The sequence below is a fragment of the Oncorhynchus keta genome, chromosome 36 (assembly GCF_023373465.1).
Source record: "Oncorhynchus keta strain PuntledgeMale-10-30-2019 chromosome 36, Oket_V2, whole genome shotgun sequence".
Lineage (NCBI taxonomy): Eukaryota > Metazoa > Chordata > Actinopteri > Salmoniformes > Salmonidae > Oncorhynchus > Oncorhynchus keta.
Genome location: NC_068456.1, coordinates 19679933 through 19700367, shown reverse-complemented (window position 1 = coordinate 19700367; position 20435 = coordinate 19679933). Strand labels below are relative to the sequence as shown.

The 20435-nt window shown below is 40.3% G+C and overlaps 1 protein-coding gene across 1 annotated transcript in view; it reads right to left on the bottom strand.

Moving 5' to 3' along the window:
• The window catches only part of LOC118369764 (glutamate receptor ionotropic, delta-1-like), a 353361-nt gene that overhangs the window by 79325 nt on the left and 253601 nt on the right, over positions 1-20435 (bottom strand). The window lies entirely within an intron of this gene.

Below are 20435 nucleotides of genomic sequence, written 5' to 3'. Positions count from 1 at the left end.
ATGATCAATAAAAGGGTCTGAATTGTGGCTCCTGGGGACATTATGCTCTTTAATATTGCACTGTGCTTTTAGGACAGTGATTTTGTGAAGCCTATGCAACAGCGTACAGCCATGGAAGAGACTGCCATCAAACCAGAGAAACATGGTGCTGTCAAAGCATAGCATACCATATGATCTCCCTTTTAATGACAACCCATATAGACTCTATAAAAGCGCTTCAGCACGCATAGATGAGGGGCATACGACGAGACAGAGGAAAGTGAGTGATGGGAGGGTGGGCTGAGGGAAACATGATCAAAGCCTATATTTTGAAATCACTTACTTCTCCATTAGTTTGATTAATGGGGCCAGCATAGTCCCCAGACAGAGGCAAGGGCCTTGAAAAATGATGCAATTACAGCTTTTTGAATGGGGGAATGAAAAGGCCTGTTGGAGAGAGGTACAGTATCTGGAGGAGAGTCTACAGGGCATCCTGGAGAGAATGCTCTCCATTTTCAACCATCTCTCCATCGCCCACAAAGTCTTCATCCCTCCATCCAACTATACTCCCTTCCCAAAGGTAGTTTGACGATCTCACCTTCCTACCAGTATATTGAATGGCATAAATGTAAACAAATGTCAAGTGACATACATTGACATACTGTTTCCTGCATATTAAAAAGAAAAGTGGCATATGACATCATTTTCTTCTATAGCGTTGCCTAAAACTATAAGGCTGTTCTAAAAACATTACAATAGCAGGGGACTACTGTACTCTACTTCTTAACATTAGGGACTTACATGCCTAACTGTTTTGATTGTTTTTAAGAGAAGGAGTGTGGAACAGCCAAAAATCAAATCAAATCAAATTTTATTTGTCACATACACATGGTTAGCAGATGTTAAATGCGAGTGTAGCTTGTGCTTCTAGTTCCGACAATGCAGTGATAACCAACAAGTAATCTAACTAACAATTCCAAAACTACTGTCTTATACACAGTGTAAGGGGATAAGTGTATTAATGAGTGATGGTAAGTCTTAAGTGGGGGTATATACATATGAGATGAGTGTGAAAAACAAAGTGGCATAGTTAAAGTGGCTATGATACATGTGTTAACAAATGATGTACACTATGCATATGAAAATGATTAACATTATATAAGGTAGCATTGTTTAAAGTGGCTAGTGATATATTTACATAATTCCCATCAATTCCCATTCTGGCTGGATTGTTTCAATGACATGTGTTGATCCTGCAGCCACTTCTGTTAGTGGTGGCTGTTTAACAGTCTGATGGCCTTGAGATAGAAGCTGTTTTTCAGTCTCTCGGTCCCAGCTTTGATGCACCTGTACTGACCTCGCCTTCTGGATGATAGCGGGGTAACAGGCAGTGGTTGATGTCCTTGATGATCTTTATGGCCTTCCTGTAACAACGGGTGTCCTGGAGGGCAGGTCTGATGGGCAGTCCTCACTACCCTCTGGAGAGCCTTACGGTTTTCCAGAACATGCTCTCGACATCTGTAGAAGTTTGTGAGTGACAGGCCGAATTTCTTCAGCCTCCTGAGGTGAATAGGCGCTGCTGCGCCTTCTTCACGATGCTGAGCGGCTAGTGTGCAGTATTAGTGTATTAGCAAGTCTTAAGTGGGGGTCCTGGAAAAAAAATATTGTAACAAACTACACTGAAAATGATTAGGACGGAGCCTTTGCAATCCTTTCTGCATTGTTTGCATGATCCCTGGACATTTCCAAGTTAGGAGTATGCTTAAGCTAAATTACAGGGTTGAGGAGTTCTAATGTCTTCTGGGGCCAGCAGGTTTTCCAGAACATGTGACCTGAGTGAGTGAGTGGGTGAGTTGATGAGAATATCATAGATCTTGAGCACGACTTTCCCTACCTAGGGTAAAGCACACGCACGCACACACGCGCACACACACACACACACACACACACACACACACACACACACACACACACACACACACACACACACACACACACACACACACACACACACACACACACACACACACACACACAAGATCTTAATAATAAGTGAGCAAACCTCATATGCCATGTCCTCATAAGCCCTCAAAACTATAACTAATGCTTATGAACTGTCTGCACAGATTGAACAATGTCAAAATAAACGTCAAAGACAAGCCATAATCACAGTCGTAGCCTACAAGTAGCTTAAGGTACCTAAGGGAACTTAAGGTATCACAGTCTAAGCTTACTTTTATATACTGAGTGTGATAAATCTGAATTTAAGTTCTGGCTCACACAGTCAGCATTTACCGTGTTTCTCACACACATGAGGCTTGGAATCAGAGTTTCATGGAGACCAATTAAGGATTTCAATCATCCGCTATGCACAGCTCATCTTCATTTACTTACAAAGCAGCCATACCCAAGTGAAAATTAGCATCATTTGATTCTAGAGATTCTATGGGAAAGCTCCCAGTTTTTAAATAACGGAGTGTTATCAAATTAGTGTAATTTCGGGGAATTAAGATGTTGGTACAATAAATTATTGATATGACTGAATTACATTTGGCGATTTGGTGTAGTGTTATATTCCCTCTACATAGGGATCTTACTGTCTCTGATTCAGCAATGTTTGAGAAAATTTTCAAAGAAATGTTTAACTAACAAGAAATAACAGACTTTAAACATCAATAGAAGAATCAAAGCTGGTGGTAGAGAGTAGCTCTCATCTAATGCAAGTCTTTATTTTATTCCGTAGCTGTAGTGACCTTCAACTGATTCTACCTTTTTCCTACGAGCTCAGAGTATATAGTAGTAAGGGACCAAATGGTTGGATTAGCAATTACCCTGAGAACTCTTACTTTGATTCTCCCACTTAACAAAAACAAAGCACCATTCTGCACTAACTGTCATTTTTATTCAGACATTTGGAACAACACAAATAAATAATCATAACATTTAAAGCCAAATACATTTAAAAATATATACAAAAATAAGATTCATAAAAACAAAAAAAGAAGTAGCAAAGACAAATAGAAACAAATTTGTGTTGATTTGGCAGTTGAGCATCAATACATTACCCATCCCCCAACACTGTCAACCAAGAGTCAAGACTAAAACCAATTCACCTTGGTGTTGTGCAGACTGATTTTATATTATTCTTTACGATTTCGCAAAAACCAGAAAAAAATGCAACAATATGTCTGTGAAACTATATATTCACAGTATTATGAATGAATTGTGTGTTTTTTGGTAGCATTTCGTAGTGTAACTGATTTCACTAATTGCATTAGTACTGTACAAAATTAGAGGTGCTCTATTTGATATATTACCCCGCTCCCCCTACCTCGGGCTTCCAGTGGAGAGACCTGAGGTCAACCTACCCCCGCCCCCCTCCCCATCTCGTAATTCTGAATGGGAGACCTTCCCAGGCAGTAGCCTGCCTAGCTCACAAACTAGAATCAGGGCACCCACAAGGTTAATTGACCCACAATCCCACACGGTAACATGATATCATTGTCGGTATAGCCGACATGTCGCCTATAACCTAAATCCGCCACTGGTGCTGACTGTGAAGGTCCATCCTGGTTCAAAAAAATAAAGAAAAGGTGTCCAAGAGGTAACACTAAGAATAACACTAAGGATGTCTGGAAATCACACACATCCATGAAAATCTCCCTCTGTCAAGATGTGAATACCTTTTGGTTATCGCAATGGAGATGCACAAATTAAATTCACCGGACATGAGTTCATGTTGTCCATTGAACTGTGTTAAAAACATGTCCATTCTTTATCTGCACTAAACACTGTGATATAGGATGGGGTGGCATTTACCCCTCCCTTTATGAAAGAGGATTTATGATATGACAGATATCTCTAAAATAGGGACCAGGTACAGTGCCTTTGGAAAGTATTCATACCCCTTGACTTATCCCACATTTTGTTGTGTTACAGCCTGAATTCAAAATGGATTACATAGATTTTTGTTAATTTCCAATAAATACACAAATATTTCTACATGTTCACACTTTGTCATTATGAGGTTTTGTGTGTAGATGGGTGAGAGATGTTTTATTTATTTGAGCCATTTTGAATTCAGGCTGTAGCACAACAAAATGTGGAACAAGTCAAGGGTTATGAATCATGTCTGAAGGCACTGTATGTGACTTAATGGATGAAAATGGTGGTTGTAGACCAATGAGATCCCATTGAGTGATATACATTAAAAAAAGAAGAAGATTTGTATATCACTGTAATGTACTGGCGATTGAAAATTGTCTTTGCCCCCTGGTGTACTAGTTTCTTCCCATAAACAATACCTGGAAGCCATAATCAATGGGGACACATGGGGGGCAGTACAGTTAGTATAACAGGTATGTCTAAGGGTGAAACAGAACAAAATCAACATGTCAAAATGACTTCTACTGCTACAAATCACCATCATCACAACTTAATGATGATAAGCCATAACATATGTCACTGAAGTGTCCCCTGCCCTATTAAGATCATGCTTTTGGCCACACCCTTTCCCCTAAATGAACAGTATGAAACAGGCCTCTCACGCAGTTCTAAGAGATTACTTAAGAAAAGGAAAATTACTTATGAAAAGTTATTTTGCTTCCCCATATGATTCATAATACCATAAGTAATAGCAATCCATCATGTAAAAAGCTTTCAAACTGCAGCCATTTCCATTTTAATACCAGTACTTGAATATACAGTCATTTTTCTTGATTATCGCTCCTCACTTGAGAAATAAACAGCATAGGAGAATGTTAATTTTATATTTTTATACACGGGACTATGCAACTAACAACTTGACTGTCTATATCATGCAGATAGGCAACTCCTGCTTTATTAGAAAGATGTTAAATCAATATTTACACCACATGTTAGGGTATTGATAATATCCGCAGGACTCAGGTAGAATTATATGACACTGGACACCCACTCAGATATAAATGGAAACAAAAATCCATTATTCTTGAACGAGCATAATGGACTTTAACATTTTGGGGAAGTAAATAGTTTTTTCTCTCAGAATGGTGAAGGCTGAAACTAATGGAGGCCAAAGGTTGATTTCCACAATGTCTGCATTTGTTTTTATATGTACTCCCTTTATGTCAGCCTCTCCCCAGGTTACAGTGTGCAAGATGATGAATACCACATATTATACCGTGAGATAGAGATTGACCTTGTCTTATCGTGTTTTATTGAGGCCAAAGGGGGTGCTGAGACAGAGAAAGAGAGAGAGAGAATGAAATAGAGATGTGGTGAAACTGGGAGAGAAATAGAGAGGTAGAGAGTGGTATGATATGCAGTAATGTATGTGGAAAGACAGTAAGAGAGATACAGCGAGAGACACGGCAAGAGAAAGAGAGGTGTAGAGAGAGAGACAGAGAGAGAGAGAGAGAGGGTGAGAGAGATAGAGAGGGATATGAGAAAGTTTGATACAAAAGGAGACGAGAGTCAAAACAATATCACAATATTGAAGGGGAAATATACAAAGCACAGAGGGCGACACATGAAACCATTCTGAAGAATGTACAGATATGGAATCTTAATTTGAGTCAGTTTGCTACAGCAGGAAAATAATCCTGCAGCAACGGGAAAAGTGAATTATTATGTGGATTATAATTAACGGCCATTTTTGTTGGGTTTGATAAAAAATCTAATTCTGAAATTACAAATACACTATAAGTTTTACATTTCTTGCATGCAGGAAAGTTCTCCTGCAACAGGGTGATTACATTAAGAGCCATCTGTTGGAAAAAGGAAAATTAGAGAATCTCTGCAAGAAGGAGCGGGGGAGAGAGCAGAGGGCAAAGGAGGATGAGATGTAAGGCAATGATAGATCGTTCAATGGCAGGCTCAATTTGTCATGATGTTATTGTGAAGAAAAGGGAATTGAAGAGTCACATACAGGGGCACTGGGAGAGGACACGAGGCCAACGGTGGCTGCTCTACAGTCAGAGAGGAGGAATGATAAGACTGAACAGTAACCAAGATAAACTCCTGGGACCCCTTTGACCAAGACAGGCATCACCGCAGCCACCTTTGCCCCCATCCACCGGGTCCTTTGGGGTCTTCACAGCTTCACATTGCCCTGAACTCTATGGATTTCCTGGGACATTTTGCACCGCTGGTTGCATCTGATCACATCCATTGGTTGCATCTCATCACCAAGACAAGATGGTGCATCTTTGTGTACAAGAAAATCAAAAAGAGAGTAGGTGGTGAGCAACGTACTATTCATTCATTCTTGTCTGAATGAAAATGTGTTCATATCCACACTGGAAACAACCACAAGCCAATACACTGTATGTATGTGCTGAGCTTTTATTTACTTTATAACTGCACTGAGATCTGAGTTATTAGTCCCATTCTTGAGACAGGGCTAATTCTACAATCAACATGCCTTTCATTCAAAAAGTATTTAATAGAAATGAATACATACAGTACAAAGGTCAGAACGAAGTCTAGCACCATTTCTCTAATGAATATTCAGGGAGAAAAAGGTGTAGATTCACGGACAGAGCACGGCATTTGTTTATTTCGCCTTCGCAGAAGGCAGGAATCGTGGTCCCAGGCCGGCAATGGTCGGTGAATCAAAACTAGGACTGAAGGCTATAACTGGTTCTCGCAAACAAGCTAGAAAAAGGCTTAGTAGAGTCAAAATGAACAATACCTCACAAAGGCACAAACAGAATGAACTGAACATAATAAGGAGCTGATGAGACCAGGTGAGTAACTAACACAGGTGAAATCAATGAACAATGAAAGACAGGGATATGTTCAAGAACACAAAGAAACAGAACACAAGGTTGACACAAGAGCATAAATACAGAACCTTATGTCATGCATGAGTGCAAGTTATTTTTCAAACCCTAGATCCAACATTCATCTTAGAATTAATCACTTTTTGATATATGTTTCTAATTTACATCCCTCTTAAGTAGGATTTGTTAATGTTGATCAATATAAATAATGAACAGACAAATGTGTGCTGCCCTGGTTTTCATAATATGTTGTAGATATTTGGTAAGATGAATTTGGAAGTCATGATGAGCTATAATAATAATAATAATAATATAATAATAATATTAAATGTAAGCAGTGTCCCTTTGAATTAAAAGATTAACAACACATCTTATGGATAATTGAGGGAAATCCAACACTGAGTGGTATACAATAATGAAATAATATATCCTCCTTAAAAAGGATCACATAATATCTTCTGGGATAACAAAATATCCCCATGTTGATTCTGCTGTAATAGCAAAACCAGTGCGGGGACATGCTAGGTTGCATTGCAATTGAGTTGGATTTGAGTCTTCTGTTCAATGTCTAACACTTACCTTGCTATTGTAGTACTACTTTATGTGCCCAAAATTAAGAGTTCCCTACCTCCAAGTGACGCCACTTAAGCAATCAACACCAGCGACCTTCATTATCATTGTGGCTAGTCTAATTGAGATAGAGACTCTTTTTGGATAGCTGTGCTGAGACATATACTTGTGTTTAAAATTCTAGTGCTGAAAACAGAATTGGAAATGCTTAATTATAGTTGGTCACTTTGATTAACACTGTGGGCAGGGTTGCAGCTGGGTAGTAGTGATGGATCATGGTAAGGGCGGCGGGCGGATTGTGCTTGGAAACAGATTTTTGGTGCCATCACTGTGTTCTGTGTTGAGGCAATGAATCATCCGGTGATAACAAGCACAAGTTATGTCCAGCCCTATCCATCTCACATCAGTAGATTCAGGAAGGTCCAAAGGTAAAAGGTTACCATCTGTGACACTGGGGAGAGTGATTTACCATATGTGACACTGGGGAGAGTGGATTGCCATCTGTGACACTGGGGAGAGTGGATTGCCATCTGTGACACTGGGGAGAGTGATTTACCATATGTGACACTGGGGAGAGTGGATCGCCATCTGTGACACTGGGGAGAGTGATTTACCATATGTGACACTGGGGAGAGTGGATCGCCATCTGTGACACTGGGGAGAGTGATTTACCATATGTGACACTGGGAAGAGTGGATCGCCATCTGTGACACTGGGGAGAGTGGATTGCCATCTGTGACACTGGGGAGAGTGATTTACCATATGTGACACTGGGGAGAGTGGATCGCCATCTGTGACACTGGGGAGAGTGGGTTACCATCTGTGACACTGGGGAGAGTGGATTGCCATCTGTGACACTGGGGAGAGTGGATTACCATCTGTGACACTGGGGAGAGTGAATTACCATCTGTGACACTGGGGAGAGTGAATTACCATCTGTGAACCTGGGGAGAGTGGATTACCATCTGTGACACTGGAGAGAGTGGATTATTGGACTCTGGGGAGAGAATGGAGGCTATGGAGAATGGTGATTTTTGGTCTAATCTCCACTCGCCGTGTTTGGAGGAAGAAGAAGGATGAGTACACAGCTCTCTAGTCTTGGCCATTGTGGAGAGGTTGGAATCTGTTTGATTGAGTGTGTGGACAGGTGTCTTTTATACAGGTAACAAGTTCAAACAGGTGCAGTTAATACAGGTAATGAGTGGAGAACAGGAGGGCTTCTTAAAGAAAAACTAACAGGTCTGTGAAAGACGGAATTCGTACTGGTTGGTAGGTGATCAAATACTCATGTCATGCAATAAGATGCAAATTAATTGCTTAAAAATCTTGATGGATTCTTGTTTTAGATTCCGTCTCTCACAGTTGAAGTGTACCTATGATAAAAATTACAGACCTCTCCATGCTTTGTAAGTAGCAAAACCTGCAAAATCGGCAGTGTATCAAATACTTGTTCTCCCCACTGTAAGTGAACGCAATTTCCAGACCATAATTTCCTATTACTCTATTTCCCAGCTGTAACTCACTGACTTTGACAAAACAATAAGGAAGGACATATATATAAACTCAGCAAAGAAAAGAAACCTCTCACTATCAACTGAGTTGACTTTCAGCAAATTTAACATGTGTAAATATTTGTATGAACATAACAAGATTCAACAACTGAGACATAAACTGAGCAAGTTCCACAGACATGTGACTCAGAGAAATGGAATAATGTGTCTCTAAACAAAGGGGGGTCAAAATCAAAAGTAACAGTCAGTATCTGGTGTGGCCACCAGCTGCATTAAGTACTGAAGTGCATGTCCTCCTCATGGACTGCACCAGATTTGCCAGTTTTTGAAGTGAGATGTTACCCCACTCTTCCACCAAGGCACCTGCAAGTTCACAGACATTTCTGGGGGGAATGGCCCTAGCCCTCACCCTCCGATCCAACAGGTCCCAGACGTGCTCAATGGGATTGAGATCCGGGCTCTTCACTAGCCATGGCAGAACATTGACATTCCTGTCTTGCAGGAAATCATGCACAGAACGAGCAGTATGGCTGGTGGCATTGTCATGCTTGAGTGTTATGTCAGGATGAGCCTGCAGGAAGGGTACCACATGAGGGAGGAGGATGTCTTCCCTATAACTCACAGCCTTGAGATTTCCTGAACTGACAATGAGCTCAGTCCGATGATGCTGTGACACACCGCCCCAGACCATGACGTTCCCTCCACCTCCAATTTGATTCCGCTCCAGAGTACAGGCCTCAGTGTAAAGCCCATTCCTTCGTCGATAACCGTGAATCCGAAAACCACAACTCGTCAGTGAAGAGCACTTTTTTCAGTCCTGCCTGGTCCAGTGACGGTGGGTTGGTGCCCATAGGTGACGTTGTTGCCAGTGATGTTTGGTGAGGACCTGCCTTACAACAGGCCTATAAGCCCTCAGTCCAGCCTCTGCCTATTGCAGACAGTCTTAGCACAGGTGGAGGGATTGTGCGTTCCTGGTGTAACTCGGGCAGTTGTTGTTGTTGCCATCCTGTACCTGTCCTGCAGGTGTGATGTTCGGATGTACTGATCCTGTGCAGGTGTTGTAACACGTGGTCGTCTCACAGTATGGACATTGCAATTTATTGCCGCCCTGGCCACATCTGCAGTCCTCATGCCTCCTTGCAGCATGCCTAAAGCACATTTACACAGATGAGCAGGGACCCTGGGCATCTTTCTTTTGGTGTGTTTCAGAGTCAGCAGAAAGGCCTCTTCAGTGTCCTAAGATTTCATAACTGTTACCTTAATTGCCTACCATCTGTAAACTGTTAGTGTCTTAACGACTGTTCCACAGGTGCATGTTCATTAATTGTTTATGGTTCATTGAACAAGCATGGGAAACAGTGTTTAAACCCTTTACAATGAAGATCTGTGAAGTTATTTAGATTTTTACGAATTATCTTTGAAAGACAGGGTCCTGCAAAACGGACGTTTCCTTTTTTGCTGAGTTTATATATATATGTGTATATATATTATTGAGGGAGTGTAACTGTCAAAAGCTATCTATTGCTATCCCTTCAGGAAGGGAGAGGAGGGTGATGGTGTATAGTTCCCCTGGGTTGTCATGTCAGTGGCTCTGAGTCTCGGCTAGACAAGTCATCACCGCTGTCCATCTACAAAGCAGCCCGTAATAGCATATCAAAGTGATCGCTTTTACAGAACACAACCACTTCACTATCCTTGGCGTCAATACACCATTTAGAGCAAGGACATACTTGTTTATTGCAACTTGGACAACATTTCAGCCATGGTTTTAATCATCAATGGCTTATCAATTCTCCTCTTGACAAGTAAAGATTGATTTCTAAAGAAGTAGTCATCCACCATCTTGACAAAGTAACAGACATATACATGATTCTTGAGGGCCCTGAGACATTGACTGTGTTTTCCCTGTGTCAAATGCTCAGGAACGGCCTGCAAAGATCATCTCAGTCCATGGTAACGTCAACTTGCATGCATGAAGTCATGAGCATCACAACTGTCTACTTGACTCATGTTATTATTTATCCTGCCTGCTACTTACTTATGTTTTACAGTGACTTAACTATGACATCACACAATCTTGAGAATATTCCAATGATGAATAGGATGAATCATCCAAAAATGACATTACCTTGACAAGCCATGGTGGTAATTTATATTGTATCCCCCCCATAGAAAGCCAGATATTGAAAATGTTACAATTTATCACGGGAAATTAGGAAACTACAACCATCGTACTGTAATCCACTACTGCCAGTCAAGGTCATCAAGATAGGAGACAATTTATTACCTCCAAGGTTTGAAATTTCAGGCGCTTCTCTAAAGCCCAACAGTTGCTACTGACAATCTGAGAATATCTACCTGCCTGCTTTAAGTCTGTTTTTATGTATGATTATAGTAAACCATTATGGAAAAGCAGCTGGTTGTAAGCAGCACGTTCAATCTGGGTGTACTGCACTGTGGTGTTTTCTGACTAAATGAGACATCGACAAAGACTCTTTCCCAAAGCACACCACCAACACTATCAGTCCCGAGATTCCAGCAAAAATTGGCTTTTAATTTATCTGACTTTCATTCATCTGCATGTCTAGCCCTTATATTTAGCCTAATAATTAGGTGTTTTACCATTTTATTTTCAGAACAAGTAGAACACAAAACATTTTGACATAGATAGTTGCATAAATTTGTTTTATTGACAAATGCCAATAGAAAATAAGGCCTGCCAAAGTATAAACCTAATAAAATGAATTTATATGAATGCTGTAAGTACATCAATTATTTGCTAAATGGGAAATTCATATCCAACTAGTCAGTGACAAATGTGTGAAGGTTGTGAGTTTATTACGTATTATAAAAACAATGTCATGTGATTTCCAATGATCTTCTATGTAGAACAACCCCTTACCTTATAATGACTTGTGTTATTGTTTGTGAGAGTCTCATATTTTCATAGATAGCTTTTAATAGTTTGTAGCTCAAACCATTTGAACTCTTGTATAAAAGACCCGGCCCCCTTCGGGATCTGCCCTTGTCTCAAAAAATACTGCTCTAGGTCAGCCCCCATTAATCACACAGACTTGGTATCTACGGATGCAGAAGAAATAGGCAAATCCAATGTTTAACACTAGAACCGCATGGCCTTTCAGCCTGTAAGTACCCACGAGAGAACGCTGCCGGGAATACCATTTAGCAGACGCATCAGATGCATATCAACCTGCAGGGTGTACAAACATACTGTAAGCACCAAAGCTTGATAAATAGAGCATAAACAATTGTAGAGTATGAATTACATGAAGAAATATATCCATGTAAAAGTATAACAACAATAGATATTTGTTTAGATAGAGTCAAGGATATGTTTGTATAATTCTACAAAGTCCAAGTGAAACATGTATGCCTAAAGCCAATTTTCGACAGTTGTATATATGCTATTAGAAGAATAATTATTTGGTTGTGTTTATAAAGGTCTTAGGTAACATTAGAAAACTAAAAAAACAACTTTTAAAAAACAAAATAGTATTTTATTAGTTTATGTTACTCTACTGTAGGCTATAAGTAAAAACAGAAAACCACTAGTTCAACTCCACCACAAAGAAGTCCATTATAATTTTGTTTTCGCAGGTCTAAAGACGCATTGTGGAAATGAGAAATTGTGTTGAAAAAAGAAAACAAAAGAATGATTCTGAAAGCATGGACAGCACAGATATTCTTGGAAAAAAGGACTTTTGGAAATAGAGCTGCACCTCTTGAATTTGGAGTTATTTGACCAAGGTAAGTGTCATAGAAACTGCAGCATGTGCTCTTTCTAATACTATACAGAAATCTAAATGGTTTACCTGCATGTGACTCTGAAAGACGATTTGATAAAGTGATGCTCTTTTCCCTGCATCTGTCAATTACAATTTGACAACTGATAATACTGTCACTCATTAGACTATTGTAAATGTAATCTTGTCTAAAGGCTAACTATTTTGTGAGAAATTAGTTTCAGTATAGTTTGGGTGTAGTTTCAATGGGCCAGCTGTTTAGGCTAACTGGTATTATTTGTTTCCCCTTGCTCATCAACTTGGATAGAGTCCCAGATGTTTTGCATTATTCTGAAGGCCTACTGCAACATGTAGCTTGTTTTTGTTTCCTTACAATAAATATGATTAGTAATATCGTAAAAGCTTATTTTTACAAAGTAAAATGTCAACGAGAACGGTATCAACCCGCAAGTGTCACGAATATTACCGAAGGTGACTCCCCTTCTTGTTCGGGTGGCGCTCGGCGTTCGTCGTCGCCGGTCTACAAGCTATCGCCGATCCGTTGTTCTGTGTTCGTTTAGTTCTGTCTCATTGGTAGCACCTGTTTCTTGTTTGGTTGTTAGGATAGGGTTATATATAGTCTGTTCAGCCCGCTTCTGTTTCGTGCGGGCTTGTTCTCCTGTTTCCTTGTTTGAGTGTAATTTTGTTGGCAGTTCGGTTTCACGCTGTCCGTTTATATTTCTGTTCATTTGTGTTTCCACTTTTGTTCATGTTATGTTTCCAGGACATTAAAGCGTGTTTTTTCCCCCACATCTTTTGCTCTCTGCGCCTGACTCCACACCTCTTCACTCATTTACTCTTAACAGCAAGGCGCGCAATCAAATTATTAACACGAGTGCCAACGATGATGAATAAGCATAACACAAACTTATTATTACACTATGGTTGTATCATCATTACACCTCTTCACCCTCCTTATTCAGTTAGGCTTAATTTAAATTTGATTGTGAAGTAACACAATTATCACCCATTCATCCATTTGTCGTTCATTTGGTGGACTGGCATCGTTTGCTTTCCTTCGCTCATCGACTCGGATAGAGACAAGGATACTTTTTGCAGTATTCTAAAGGCCTACGTAGCATGTTTTCATTTCCTTTACAATACATTTGATTAGTAATAGAGTTATAGTAAATAAAACCCGTAACAGCTCCTTTTTGCAAAGTAAAACATAAAAGAAAATGATATCAACTCTAGTGGTCAAATTATTTGCTATAAACATGAGCACCAGAGCTGATAAATAGGCCTAACACAAACTCATCATTATCTTTGAAAATTAAATCATCCTCTTTACCCTCCTTATCATTAACTAAGGCCTAATTTAAATTAAAATGTGAAGTAACGTTCACAATTACTGCCCATCCATTTGTCATTCGGCAGACTTATCGGCAGACTCAATAGCCTTGATTTTTCTAATGACTGCCTCGCCTGGTTCACCAACTACTTTACAGACAGAGTTCAGTGTGTCAAATCGGAGGGCATGTTGTCCGGACCTCTGGCAGTCTCTATGGGGGTACCACAGGGTTCAATTCTTGGGCCGACTCTTTTCTCTGTAGGTATCAATGATATCACTCTTGCTGCGGGTGATTCCCTGATCCACCTCTACGCAGACGACACCATTCTGTATACTTCTGGTCCTTCCTTGGACACTGTGCGAACTAACCTCCAAACGAGCTTCAATGCCATATAACACTCCTTCCGTGGCCTCCAGCTGCTCTTAAAAGCTAGTAAAGTCAAATGCATGCTTTTCAACCGTTCGCTGCCCGCACCTGCCCGCCCGACTAGCATCACCACCTTGGACGGTTCCGACTGTGGACAACTATAAATACAGTGGGGCAAAAAACTATTTATTCAGCCACCAATTGTGCTGCTGAAAAGACTCAAATTACTCTTCTGTTTGTGATTTCAAAATTTTGACAAATGAGCAATGTAAAATACAAACATTTAGGAAGTCAAGGAAGGAGAAGGACTTTTTTTTTTCAGTGGCCATTGGCCTATAGAGCTTTAGTGTTAAAAGGGATTAGAAATCCAAAACTCGCTAGCTGCACTATTTCATCCCAAAATACACAATCTGAAAACACAATTTGGTTCAGTGGTTAACTGTTTACCATAGCCATATGGTTTACTTCCATAAATGTAGCTGGGTCTAAGCTGCTGTGGCACAAAAACATGAAAAATGTAACTGTGAATGAAAACAATCAAACATCTTAAGATTTTGATTAGAAAACAGTTATGAGACATTACAATAACGTTCAGGGGTATATACTGAGTGTACACAAAATTAAGAATAGCTGCTCTTTCCATGTCAGACTGACCAGGTGAATCCAGGTAAAAGGTAAAAGCTGTAATTGGTTAAATCCACTTCAATCAATGTTGATGAAGAGGAGGAGACAGGTTACAGACAGATTTTTAAGCCTTGAGACAATTGAGACATAGATTATGTACAGTATGTGGGCCATTCAGAGGGTGAATGGGCAAGATAAAAGATTTAAGTGCCTTTGAAAGGGGTATGTATGGTAGTAGGTGCCAGGCCCACCGGTTTGTGTCAAGACCTGCAATGCTGCTGGGTTTTTCACTATCAACAGTTTCCTATGTGTATCAAGAATTGTCCGCCACCCAAAGGACATCCAGCCAACTTTACACAACTGTGGGACATGTGCCTTGTAGAGTCCATGCCCTGACGAATTGAGGCTCAATATTAGGAAGGTGTTCTTAATGTTTTGTAATTATATGATTTTTCAGTTTGGAGTGGGCATCAATTCTGCCTCTTATGGCCAATCCTATGGTTGCGAAATGGGAGAGGATGAGGATGATAAAGATATCCATATTAAACATCAATAAGGTATCATAACTTTTTCCAGGATAAAAACAGCTTTGAGCACATAGGGTTACTCAAAAGCCATATCACCGTACAGCATTTACGGTGATACAGCCCCTGTAGAATTCAGGGCATTCGTGGAGCAAAGCTGTTGAGCAGGAAGTTGTCAAGGAAGTGAGTTTGTGTTTATACAGGACCTCCCGCCCCCACCTACCGTCAACCAATTATATCAATGTGGAGCCCTCCGCATTCTTACAGTTTTTGGGAGGAGCACCGCGATGCGGTATGGAGCTACATTTGTCCTCTGCATGCCTCAAGAGGCTCCACAATTGCGCCACACCCTCCATACGGAGCCTCCGACCACATTTCCGATCAATCATAAATGGTCTTTAACCCATAAGAGTCTAAGCCCTGTCTAATACAAAAGCATTGAATAATGCTTTTGCCCCACAAACAATCAAAAGGAAGTTTGTTCTGAAATGTCTGTCCTATATCTGAGAGATAAAGGAAAGATGTATCTATCCCATTGTTTTTTTGCAATTGTAAGGGTTTTATCTGGTGAAAGAGAGGCGGACCAAAATGCAGCGTGGTGGTTATTCATGTTTTTAATAAAGACGACTATACATGAACAGACTATACAAAACAAGAAACGTGAACACCTAAACAGTCCTATCTGGTGCAAACACAGAGACAGGAACAATCACCCACAAAACCCAACACAAAACAGGCTACCTAAATATGGTTCCCAATCAGAGACAATGACTAACACCTGCCTCTGATTGAGAACCATATCAGGCCAAACATAGAAATAGACAAACCAGACACACAACATAGAATTCCCACCCAGCTCACGTCCTGACCAACACTAAAACAAGGAAAACACATACGAACGATGGACAGAATTTGACAGCAATAAACAGTCTAAGCCCTGTCTATGCTGGGTGGATGAGGAGGGGGTGTTCTACTAAGCTATATGGAATTGTTTTAAGAAGGTCATACCAAGGACCATTTTGCTATTTGATTTTGAATTTTAAGACCACTTGAAGTATCAGAAACAAATATAAACAAATTGTTTAATGAAACATTTTATTTGTCCTTACTGTTATTAGCCAATACAAATGCATTGAATAATAGATTCACTATATGGAACAACAGTCTCCCAACAAATATCAAAAGGAAGTTTGTTCTGAAGTGTCTGGGTTTTCCTCCGCTTCGATGATGTTGACTCCACCGCCCTGCATGTTTTGATTGAGATGATTGAGAGCTGCGAAGATACCAGCCATGTACGCTAAAATGAGAATGAACTCAGAATTTTTTAAGCAATCTGCATGACAATGTTGGTGCTCTTGCAAAAACAGGGCTAATTCCACACGCACGGCAAAAACACGATTCAGCGCCTGTCCCCGGGATAACCACCGAACGTTAGAATGGTACAGAAGTACCTCGAATTCAGAGCCCATTTCTTTACACAGCTCACTGAAGATGCGGTGCCTCAGAGCACTAGTTCGCACATAGTTCACACATTCCAATACAATTTGTAATACTTCTGCCAGTTTTGGAGGCAAGGTTTTTTTGCCAACGCATGCCTGTGCAGAATACAATGCGTAACAATGATGTGTGGTGCATCGGCTTTCACTAGCGCACCAAAACCAGACTTTCTTCCCAGCATGACTGGAGCTCCGTCCGAAACAAACTGCAGAAACCATACCCACGAAAGATTGTTGTCTTTGAAGAAGTCATCCACAAGTTTCTTCACATTGGCTGCCTTAGTTGTTGTTGTAAGAGTCTAACAAAATAAAAAATCTTCCTTTATCACATCGTCTTTCACATAGCGCACGAATACAGCAAGCTGGCTTAATGATGATGGCCAAGCGGGGCGTGTCATCATGAATCATATGAGTCAGATGTGTGTCTTGACCTCCGCCGAACCCCTGAGACTGACTCACCGAACCCTTGGGGTTCGATCGAACCCAGGTTAAGAACCACTGGGCTAATCATTATACTAGATTGTTTACATGCCTTGTGTTAACATTAAATTATTTGTACAGAAGACAGCCCTATTTGGTAAAAGTCCATATTATGGCAAGAACATCTTAAATAAGCAAAGACAAATGACAGTCCATCATTACTTTAAGACATGAAGGTCAGTCAATACGGAAAATGTCAAGAACTTTGAAAGTTTCTTCAAGTGCGGTCGCAAAAAACCATCAAGCGATATGATGAAACTGGCTCTCATGAGGACCGCCACAGGAATGGAAGACCCAGAGTTACTTCTGCTGCAGATGATAAGTTCATTGAAGTTACCACCCCCAGAAATTGCAGCCCAAATAAATGGTTCACAGAGTTCAAGTAACAGACACATCTCAACATCAATTGTTCAGAGGAGAATCAAGCGTGATTCAGGCCTTCATGGTCGAATTGCTGTAAATAAACCACTATGAAAGGACACCAATAATAAGATGAGACTTGCTTGGGCCAAGAAACACGAGCAATGGACATTAGACCGGTGAAATGTGTTCTTTGGTCTGGTGTCCAAATTTTAGATTTTTGGTTCCAACCGCTGTGTCTTGGTGTGGGTGAACGGATGATCTCCGTGTATGTATTTCCCACCGCAAAGCATGGAGGACGTGTTATGGTGTGGCGGTGCTTTGCTGGTGAAACTGTCTGTGATTTATTTAGAATTCAAGGCACACTTAACCATCATGGCTACCACAGCATTCTGCAGCGATACGCCATCCCATCTGGTTTGGGCTTAGTGGGACCATCATTTGTTTTTCAACAGAACAATGACCCAACACACCTCCAGGCTATGTAAGGGCTATTTTACCAAGAAAGAGAGTGATGGAGTGCTGCATCAGATGACCTGGCCTCCACAATCCCCCGACCTCAACCAAATTTAGTTTGGGAATAATCAGATTGCAGAGTGAAGTAAAAATATGTGGGAACTTTGAGAGAATGGCAAGAGTGTGCAAAGCTGTCATCGAGGGTAAGGGTGGCTATTTGAACAATCTTAAATCTAAAATATATAACACTTTTCTGGTTACTACATGATTCCTTATGTGTTATTTCATAGTTTGATGTCTTCACTATTACTCTACAATGTAGAAAATAGTCCAAATAAAGAAAAACCCTTGAATGAGTAGGTGTTCTAAAACTTTTGACCGGCAGTGTACATGTGAACATAAATAAATTATTGTGAAACTATGTTTCTGTTAAGTCAGTAGCTATTGCTACAACCTTCATTCGGTTTAAGGGTGCACTTTTGTCATGCTGACAAGGTGAAGGTGCTCTTTTCTCAAACGGCACAACAGAATCATTCAGATTGACCAAGTCATAGCATATGACAACCATTTTGTCTAACTGAGGGATGTCTCCTGTCATATCTGGAAAATGACAAAGTAGTAGAAGTAGAAACTGATGCTGCTGCAGCATCGTTAATCTTTACAGTCGACATTGGTGTCTTGATAGAGGTCAGCTGGTTAACCTACAGAACATAAACAAATGAAAAGCACACCTGATGTTCGCATATCACTTCCTCATGTCACCTACAGTATACCATTGCTTAATTCATTCAGGTATTTTAGTGTCATATAAAGATTCAATATATTGTTAGACTGGAACAAAAAATAGTCAACACAGGAGGTTGTCATATTCCATTGAGGCCTTCGTCCTTTGCTGCAATGTACAGTTTCCTTCCTCTTATGAATGAAGTTCTCAACAAATTATAATTAGGTCAGTGCCACTGGAGTCTTTTTTGGACAATAATGGTGCTTTCAAGACAACTGGGAACTTTCAAATCGTGACGTCAGTGATCTTCAGGTCGGAAAGTCAGAGCTCTAGAAAAATGCCTGAGTTTCCGACGTGGAATTCCAAGTTGGATGGCCATTGATTTTTACAATTTTTTATTCAGTCTGAGCTCGTTTTTGTCCCCGTGTTCCCAGTTGTTTTGAATGTACTGAAGTCGGAAGTCTAGATTTCCGAGTTCCCAGTTCTTTGAATGTGGCATAATGTCCTCTTCCAGCCTAGATGGACGTCATATTGTACAATTTGTGTCCCCTTTTCGTAGACCTAGATTAGATGGTTGCATTCAAGACAAGGTTATTTAACTTGTTATGGCTGCAATCCCACTAACGGGATCGATATGACAACTACCACTGAAATTAGAGGGCGCCAAATTCAAACCACAGAAATCTCATAATTACAATTCCTAAAACATACATGTGTCTTATATAATTTTAAAGTTAATCTTGTTGTTAATCCCACCAAAGTGTCCATTTCAAATATGCTTTTCAGCAAAAGCACTACAAACGATTATGTTAGTTCTCCACCAAACCACAATAAGCACAGGCATTTTCCAGCGAAATATAGCATTCACAAAAAGCAGAAATAGAGATAAAATTAATCACTAATCTTGAATTATCTTCATCAGATGACACTCATAGGACTTCATGTTACACAATACATGCATGTTTTCTTTGATAAAGTTCATATTTATATAAAAAAATCCCCATGCAATAATCTGAGACGGAGCTCAGATCAGTAGCCAAATTAGCCGCCATGTTGGAGTCAACTGAAACCAGAAAATACATGATAAATGTTTCCTTACCTTTGATGAACTTCATCAGAATGCAGTCCTAGGAATCCCAGGTCCACAATAAATGCTTGATTTGTTCGAAATTGTCCGTTATTTATGTCCAATTAGCTACTTTGTGCGTTTGGTAAACAATTCCGAAGTCACAAAGCGCGTCCACTATAACGTGACGAAATGTCCAAAAGTTCCGTAACACTTCAGATGACCGGTGGAACGCAGGTCCTTCCCTTGTGAACGCGCATGGTGAAAGCATGGTCAGCTCGTAGCAGCGGTGACTATTTCCTGTCTCATTCGACCCCCCTTCACATTACAGTCATCAGACAAAGTTCTATTGACTGTTGACATCTAGTGGAAGGTATAGGAAGTGAAAACTCATCCATATTTCACTGTAATTTCAATGAG